Raw genomic sequence first — 9,232 nt, forward strand, 5'->3', positions numbered from 1 at the left:
TAGAAAACATTCTTATGTGATATTACAAAATCATTCTTTAATATCAGAAAATATTTTTTATGTTAGAAATTCATTTTCTGATATTACTATTCCGGTTTTAGAAATATTATGAAATATCACACATTTTTTAATATTAGAAATTTAATTGAATTTATAATGTCTTATAATATCACAAAATGATTTTTTTAATATTAAAAAAGGGTTTAGTAATATTACAAATCAAATTAGTAATATTGAAAAAATGAATTTGAAATATTAAAAAAAAATGTTTTTTTAATATTAGAAAACACCATTCTTCTTATAGCAATATGAAGTGGGGACTCTGTCGTTGTAACCCCCTCTTCAACCACAGCTTCAGGGACCTTGTCAGGAATATTCCAAAGGCAACACATACCTATAATATAGAGGAACTACTACTATTAGATATACTTATCTACAAATATTTGTTCTAGTTCATTGTAATAAAAATGCTCAATCATATTGGAAAAAAAATAGTAAATAATATATGATATGTAAAAAATAAAAGCTGAAAAAACATGAAAATGACAAATGACATCATATATTGATAATGGAACAATAAAAGAAGGCAAGATCAAAAAGTTTGAAATTTTATAATATTAATTTTATGACTTTTAAATAAGAACATATTATCTGTAGTTCAAAGTTACTGTCTCCTTACAATTGGGCAGTTTTATATATTAAAGTGTTTAATACTGAACAAGTTAATGATATATGTATGCATGGTCCTGCCAGAGTATACTGAATAGAAATTAGGTGATTTAATACTGGACAAGTTAATGATAGCTGTATGTGATGGTCGGTGATTTAATACTGAACAAGTTAGTGATAGCTGTATGTGATGGTCGGTGATTTAATACTGAACAAGTTAATGATAGCTGTATGGATGGTCCTGCCATAATATACTGAATAGAAATTAGGTGATTTAAGACTGAACAAGTTAATGATAGCAGTATGGATGGTCGGTGATTTAATACTGAACAAGTTAATGATAGCTGTATGGATGGTCCTGCCAGAGTATACTGAATAGAAATTAGGTGATTTAATACTGAACAAGTTAATGATAGCTGTATGGATGGTCCTGCCAGAGTATACTGAATAGAAATTATGTGATTTAATTGGTTGTTTCTACATTTGTCCAATGTAAGTGAACAAATCATGAGTTTTAGTTTACTGGCTTACTACTACTGGGAAAAGCAGCCTTTAGTTCAGTAAGATGACCCAGTATTCTGTTTAAATCAAGTGTTCTGTCTGTAGAATGTTTAGGGTCAAAATTAGCCATACTACTGGAATTCTTGGATGTTTCACTGCCTACTTTTGGTTTTGACACGTCCAGACTTTTCAAGGGTTGGGCTTTCTGTGGAGCAGTTCTTGGAAAATTCCATCAACAAAGCTCTGATGTACAGCTCTTTTCTTCATTGCGCTTTTTACTAGCAGAGCTGTAACATAATGCAAACAGCAAACCTCCAATATGGCTGCATGACTGGGCTAAACTAAAAATAAAACCAATTGTTTGTTAACATATAAACTGAGACTTATCTTTATCATCCTAAATTCAAAAGAAATTTAAGTTTATCATGTAAAATAAATTTTCAAATCAAAACACCAAAGAACATACTAATGAAAGATTTTGAAAACTTTTCTCAGCTAAATATGTCATACTTAATGTGATTGTTCCAAGCCACGATGAACTTGTAGTCTGGTGGTTGTCATTGTTTAATTGTTTATTGTTTGTTTCTGTCTTGTTTCAATAGATAAGGTTGATTTTTCAAATGTTATGAATGGTTTTAAAATTAGTATTTTTTAATGGTAAAAGGTACAGGTCCATTGTTTTATGTAACAGTGTGACCTATAGATTGGCCTGTCTCATGGAAAATAACTTTATGTAAAATGAACAGGGAAAAATATTACTATACCCAATAGGACACTGGCAGTAAGCAAAATCTATTGTCATGGATTTCTTGTCTTCTGACACTGTAACACACACGAAAACTTGGTATCGCTGCTTCTTCATAGATGCCCGGCAGAAACATCTAAAGCAGAAGGTTCTTGCATCAATCTGTGAATACAAAATAACTTCTTTTAACTCATATTGTCACCATTTAAGAGGATTAAGTATCTTCAGAATATATTTTTACTTGTTGATTTTAATGTATCATTAAATGCTTCAAAGAATTTTATCATATATATATAGTACACTAAGAGTAGTTATTTAAAGTGATAATGCTAAAAATGTAGAAGACAAATAAATTTTCAATTTTGTCCATGTGATATGGCTTAGGTGGGGTGGTAATTATTTAGTAGTACTTTATTGTAGAAGTGTTGCTAGAATGAGTCTTTTTATCAAGTTTGGTAGAACATTTTACCATTTGGATGATAATATAATATTAGTGTAACAGTTTTTTGTGTAAAAATAATATATTTCAGGGGCGGATTCAAGCGGGGGCGTGGCTGGCGTGCGCCCCCCCTAAAATTTGCAAAACATGGGTTGTCAGGGATAGAATGTTGGCGCATTTAGGTTGAAACTTTAATTTCTCGCTAATTTTACAACAAAAGATATCCACATTTCACCCACTCTAGAAGAATATTTCAAAATTTAACCTTAAAAATTGTTTCGCCTCACTCTGCTTGGCGAATTTTTTACTGTGCGCCCCCAAATCTAAAATCATGGATCCGCCCCTGTATTGGTTGCTTAAAATATTTTTATGTTGCTTCAAGATTGAAGTCATCACTACAGAGGTTTTATGGTCGTCATCATGAACTCGTGGATCGTTATGGTGTATCCATCAACACCATGAAAACTGATTTATTCAACGGGTCATAGTTTTCCTTTCCTCGTTTGTCTACCCCGGACTTGACTTTTTATGAGCAACTCGGCGGGTGTTTCTAGAAAAGCAGAGGACGCTTACCCTACCGGTGCACCTGGTCCATGCTCTCAGTTTTTAGTGGAGTCCGAGTTGCTCATTTACTTTTGTTACTTTGTATGTATGATTTTAGTTACTTTATGTTCTTTGTTGTGTATGTCTGTTTTCCATGTCTGGTCTTTTTCCCTGGATTGCATTCTTTTGAGTGCCGCTGTAGCCTTGGTTCCCTTGATTACTCTTTTACCAATGAAAAACAAATTTCCTGTATATCCCCCGCATCGAAATGCTTTACGGATCTGTCCAGACCCTTGAAGTTCTTGACATTTCGACCTTCATCTCTGGATCTCAGTATCATGAATCTGTAAATATTTGAGAACGATGGCTTTGGAGATGTCTCAAAAAACGTAGTTGGAAGAGGGGATTAATGAACTGAGAGAAATGGTTACAGGTTATCATCTCCACCGGCAGCTTGAACTATCTCAACGGCATTAGAGACCGCTCTAACTGGAGTAAGACTAGCTTCATCAACATTCTGCACCAATAATCTTCCTATTAGATCATCTTTCTTCACTTTCTTCAAGTGAATGTTAAACTCAGTTGCAAGTTTTCTCAGATCATCGAATGGCAGCTTCTTTGAATTTTCGCGGGTCGCCACACTTGTTTAGTGTAAACAGATGGCGTTGTCATGACATCAACGATGCGTAAAAATATTCTATTTCATCCTATTTTATAATTTAATTGCATTTTAAATAGTAGTTATCATTTTATTGTTAATCGAACTTTTTGGAACATTTATCAGGTTGTGGGTGGAGCCGACATTTCGCATCCACCCAGAGCAGTTTCTGCGCATGTCTGCATATATTAGTAAACAGGCTTATAAACGAACTCTTCTATCGTGCGTTTAAACGAACGCAAAACGAGTGTAAACTCACGATAAACATGCACGAACGCTAAAATGGGAAACGTGAACGTTTCAAGGAGTGTATATCTTCCTTCTTGTAAAAGAGGTAAAAAAAACTTGCTGTTATGAACGAAATAACAACCGAATTAATTTTCCTGAAATCTGTGCCCTTTTATGACGTTTTCATTTGGATAATTTAATCTTATTTCGTTTGTTGCCAATTTGTTGGCTGTCCTATTTGAAATTTGCATTCAGTGTATTTGCGCTGCTGGTGACGTCGTTGTTTATAATGTTTTCGAATATTTTTTTCTTTATCCATGTGTATCTAGACTTAGCTTTGAACATCTTTTATTTTATCATAAGGAAAACACGCAAATAAGCAAATAACACTAGTGTCGTTACCAGCTAATAAGGGACTTTTAAGTACAATTAACAACCAATATGAAATAATGCAATTATCTAGTACTGAAAAAAAACATACACCGCTGAAATAAAGATATTTTAGGCAGTCATACATATTAATGGGTATGACTTCACACAAACCTTTGATGCTAATTTTGTATTTGGTATTTACTCATAAACACTGGCGTGAACTTGCTTTCTGTAACAAGCGCCAGGGCATTCCTTTGCATACTTTAAATCTGTGTGTGAAAGAATCAATAAAACTGTATATAAAGGCAAGCTTTGCGTTTTTGTATTTAGTTTTTTTTTTAGATATTACCACCAAATTATGTGCTTTTTATCTTTCGGGTGGGTGTTTCTAGAAAAGCAAAGGACGCTTACCCTACCGGTGCACCTGGTCCATGCTCCCAGTTTTTAATGGAGTCCGAGTTGCTCATTTACTTTTGTTACTTTGTATGTATGATTTTAGTTACTTTATGTTCTTTGTTGTGTATGTCTGTTTTCCATGTCTGGTCTTTGTCCCTGGATTACATTCTTTTGATTACCGCTATAACCTTGGTTCCCTTGATTACTCTTTCTTCATACGGGTACTCGTAAGGGGGGGGGATACAAAAAAAAACAAATATAAATATTTGGAGACGATACCCGCTGTGATTTACACAGATTCAAACAGAACGTGTCTTTTGTCAACGGCGATTTAAAAGTTTAACTTGTGCCTATCCACTAGAAAGCCGTGGGATAGACTGGAAATAAATGATACACATAATTTAAATAACACTATAACAATAAAGTTGGAAATGATAGCACTTTTCGTATATCCGTTACACCCTTTATTTGGTCATTATATAACTAAGATAATGTAGCTTCGAGGATATAATTTGACTGTCTTTGTGGTTATAAACCACAAAAATCCCCCAAAATATTTCGTCACGCACTGTTAACCAATCAAACGCACGATATGAGAGACGCTGACGATGAGCTGACTGTTCCTTTACTTGCTGTAATTGCCGCTTTCGTGTTATGAATATATACTCAATACTTAGCACTTATATATGGTATTTGTGATATATATGATTATTACCGACTAAGGGATTTCTTTACGTCCTTGGCTATTATTGTTCATGAAAATCATTTATGAACTTTAGTATGTGAAACGCTTTTATGTAATTAGCAATTTTTTTTAATATGGATAAAATGCCTCCCCCCCCCCTCCCACGCGGTACACCCTCTCTCTATTTCGAAGAGCAGTACGCGGAAGAGAGGTTAATTTATTGGCGAAGTTTTATTTCAATACCTTTGGTGACGGCGTTTTCATGAAAATCTTGTCTGTACATTTAAAAGTAAGTGAATGTAATACAACTGTGTACTATTTACAACACGTTAGTCAACATTTTTTCTATTAAATGAAAAGTTGGCACCCCGCAGTACCCCTGCCCATCTCAATTTGAAGAGTTTAATACTATTCTGTTGAGGGGCTATTTAATTGTGCACTCTGCGTAGATATCAGTTTTTAAGTTAATATATATTATATGTATATATTAGTATTTTATCTTCTAATATTTAATATGACAAAAATGCTTATAATTTTAGTAAATGAAAATTTCCTTTCACTAAGACGAGATTTGTGATGAACTCTACTATTTTAACGCTCTCACTTGTAGGTAATAAGTGGAATTTCTTAAACATTCTTTTTAATACAGATAAAAACAATGAAAAAAATGGTAATAGTTTGATTTCATGTCAATATGTGTATGTACAAATAAATATGTTTATATCAGTTTATGAAATAAATATCGTTGCAATTAAAACAAAACCGCATAATATACAATGGTGGTCTTGTCCCTTTTATGTATTATTGTGTAATCTGTTTGTTTGCTACACTCGTTTGTTTGTTTGTTTGTTTGTTTTTTTGTTTGTTTGTTTGTTTGTTTGTTTGTTTATATATACATGTATAAACATCTGTACAAAATAAAAAGGCAATATGCACAATAATGTTTATTTGCTTTGTTTATTCCATAAATAAAGCAGCAAAAGGTATATTGGAAATGTGTCTCTTATTTCATGTACTATAAAACAAAAACAAAAATCGACGTAACATAAATAGCATATCGTTCAAATCTGAAATAAAAATTGGTCGTAGACTATAGTTTTATTGACACTATTGATTCAAAATATTATTACACAAATATTCAGTTCCTGCACTAAAGAACAAACTAATAATAAACATCGTTAAAAGCAGGATTTAATATTTCAAATTGAATATTTTATCTGAGGGAATATTTCTCATTTACCTTTTAAGACAGTAGACCATGGGTAAAGGATGTAATCCAAATTTAAAGGTTTTTTCAGTCACTAGAATGTTTGAATAATTAGGAAACTGAAGTATTAATTAAATGTTTCAAATGGTTACTTGCATCAGGTGGAAAAATATTTGAAATTTGGATCTTTGTATTGGTTAACCCCGTTTGGGTATGCTAGGTTACACAGCATTTTTGAAATCATATGCTTTCCAGAGGTCATGCATGTCATCAGCCCCGAGATCCGTGTTTGCATATACAAAGGATTATAAAGAATATTATGTAATAAATACTATGCAATAATCTGTGCATCATATACTCCAAAACTAAGTCAAATATCTCGGATAACATGAACGAGAGTTGCCTCCATTGTGTCCATGTTGCATGGTAAACAAACTCAAATTTTCTGGAAAATGACCGGATAACTTCCGATCAATGACGAAGAAGCTTTCGACAAACTCTCGGGAGAAACTCCGAGAGTGAAATTACGGAATTTATTTCACAGTGTGAATCATCGAAATATATTACACTGGGAACATTCGATAAAACACTGCTATCTATATAATGACCATTGTTAATTGGGCATATATTTTTTACGCCACCATTAAAGAGCTCTAACAAGTTAAACAAGACAAAACTTACTCATGGTCTATGGGAGATTTTGGATGGAACGGGAGGGAAAAGTCCAACCGGATCACTCGGCCATTCCCTAAATCGGTTCTAAATTTACTAATCAGTTTCAGCCCGACTGTTTCGAAGTGACTACTTCATATGAGAATTCATTCTACTAAATGCGAAATCTACATGTATTTGTAATAATAGATAATAGATTTCCGGCTTGCTTAAACTGAAGTCAGTAAACCGTAAACCATTTGACTTGGATTCGGTCATACATGTACATGTACGATAATATAAAATATCTCCTGCGCCGAATACCAAAACAGGATTAGGTCTGTGACATGATTAAACGAATTTCAAAAGAAAAAAAGCTCAGAATCACTTTTCATGAATGACTTAACATTTTCTTCAAACATATGACCGAATGCAATGTTACAATCCAAAATAAGAAGGATCGAAAATAAACATGGTAAGCTGTTTAATCCCCTATTAATCCCTCACAGTATATGTTTAAAATTATGTTTTTCAGTGGATTATGTTTGTATTTTATTTTTATGATAGCCTTGAAATACCTAATTGGATGTTCTAAAATGAAAATAAGTTTTGAGCATGTTGGGCAGCAATTTTAAATTCTTCTTCTCCTCAGTTTATGAAGACCCCTACCGGTGACTTTAATCACATATGAAATATTGTTTATGACCCCGCCAAGTATTCAGAAACAAAAAGAAAACGGGGAACACATTTTTTTCATTTTTCACTTTATTTTGTTTATTATTTATTTTTTTTGGACAGCACAAACACTAGAGTATCAAGTGTGTTCCTGTTTTGTTTTGGTTTTTTTTCTGAATAATTGCCATGATGACTGTTCAAGAATTGTAATGATTATGCGACTGTTTTATTTCTCTCAGGAAATGTATTTACTTAGGTCAGTTAAAATTGCATCCAGGATTTACTAATGGTAATTGACATGTTTCACAAAAGATGAAGTAGACAGGCATGCATACATGATATTAATTTTAATTGGTATAAACTAAGGATATGGATATAGTAAACGCAATTCTGTATCCAAGGCAATTGATAAAGGATTCATTTGGTGTATTGAGAAGTGTGTGGGTGCATGTTCGTGGCACTTAACGTTATACATATCAGGGATTCTCTGAATACTACATATTACATGCTAATATCTGTATTAAATGCCATACCAACTCGAAACTACTATATCACCCTGAACCACCGGTCCTCGTGGTGCTAAAGGTTAAAGGTTGATACATCATGTGATGACATATCATGTTCATTGCATCATACATTTTAACTATACTTCAGGTGCGCTCCGAATAGGGGTGTTACATGTATAATGTTATAAAGGATATGCGATTAAGGTCTAGGAAGGTGACTATTTCTATGATATAGCTAAATACTCATAAATAAAAAAACAATATAACTAAAGTTTAAACGTTAATGGTAACACATTGTACTCCATTAGCTAGAAAATATAAAGCAGATATACATTTGCTACTTTTTTTTTTATTTTCTGTTCATATTTAAGCTGTTTGTTAGTTCCTGTATAGGAATTTCAAAAGTTTCAACGATAGCCGTCGAATTAAGAAGTAAGGTTTTTAGGGGTTATCGAATTAACTCGAAACGCGACAGAGAGATAAATTTTAACATTTCCTGGAAAATCATAAGCAAACACAACGACAGTATAAACTTGCATATTTGTTTTCACAATCATAAGTGTACATTGTTCAACCTTAATCTGCAAGCTATCAAAAGGGCTCGCAAAAATTATTTTGTAAAGATGTCGACATTATGCTCGTTCTTAATGCCTTACATCGTCTTATTTTCCTTATCTTTCGTTTTCTAATGATATTTTTTTTCTCGGTTTTCTACATAGTGTATGTAGATCGTCTGGGTTTCTTGTTTTCACGTTCAAGGCCATGTACTTTCTTTGACGTATTAAGATGTTTCACTGTTGCGGCTTCAGTATTTGGTGCCGATTTTTCGTATTTAAAAAGAGTAATCGAGGAAACTAGATTCTAAAAAACGATAACTGTCGAAAAGCACTATTTCGAAATATGATTATTAAGTGTCAACAAAAAGAAAATCGATTCTTATCATAAAGAAAGGTTTTG

The 9,232-nt window shown here is 32.9% G+C and overlaps 1 pseudogene; it reads right to left on the reverse strand.

Moving 5' to 3' along the window:
* Positions 1-224: 224 nt before the first annotated feature.
* On the reverse strand, positions 225-6,496 carry LOC148613513 (uncharacterized; annotated as a pseudogene).
* Positions 6,497-9,232: the final 2,736 nt, after the last annotated feature.

This window comes from Perna viridis, chromosome 6 (genome assembly GCF_037379345.1).
Source record: "Perna viridis isolate PV_CMFRI_1.1 ecotype Kerala chromosome 6, ASM3737934v1, whole genome shotgun sequence".
NCBI lineage: Eukaryota > Metazoa > Mollusca > Bivalvia > Mytilida > Mytilidae > Perna > Perna viridis.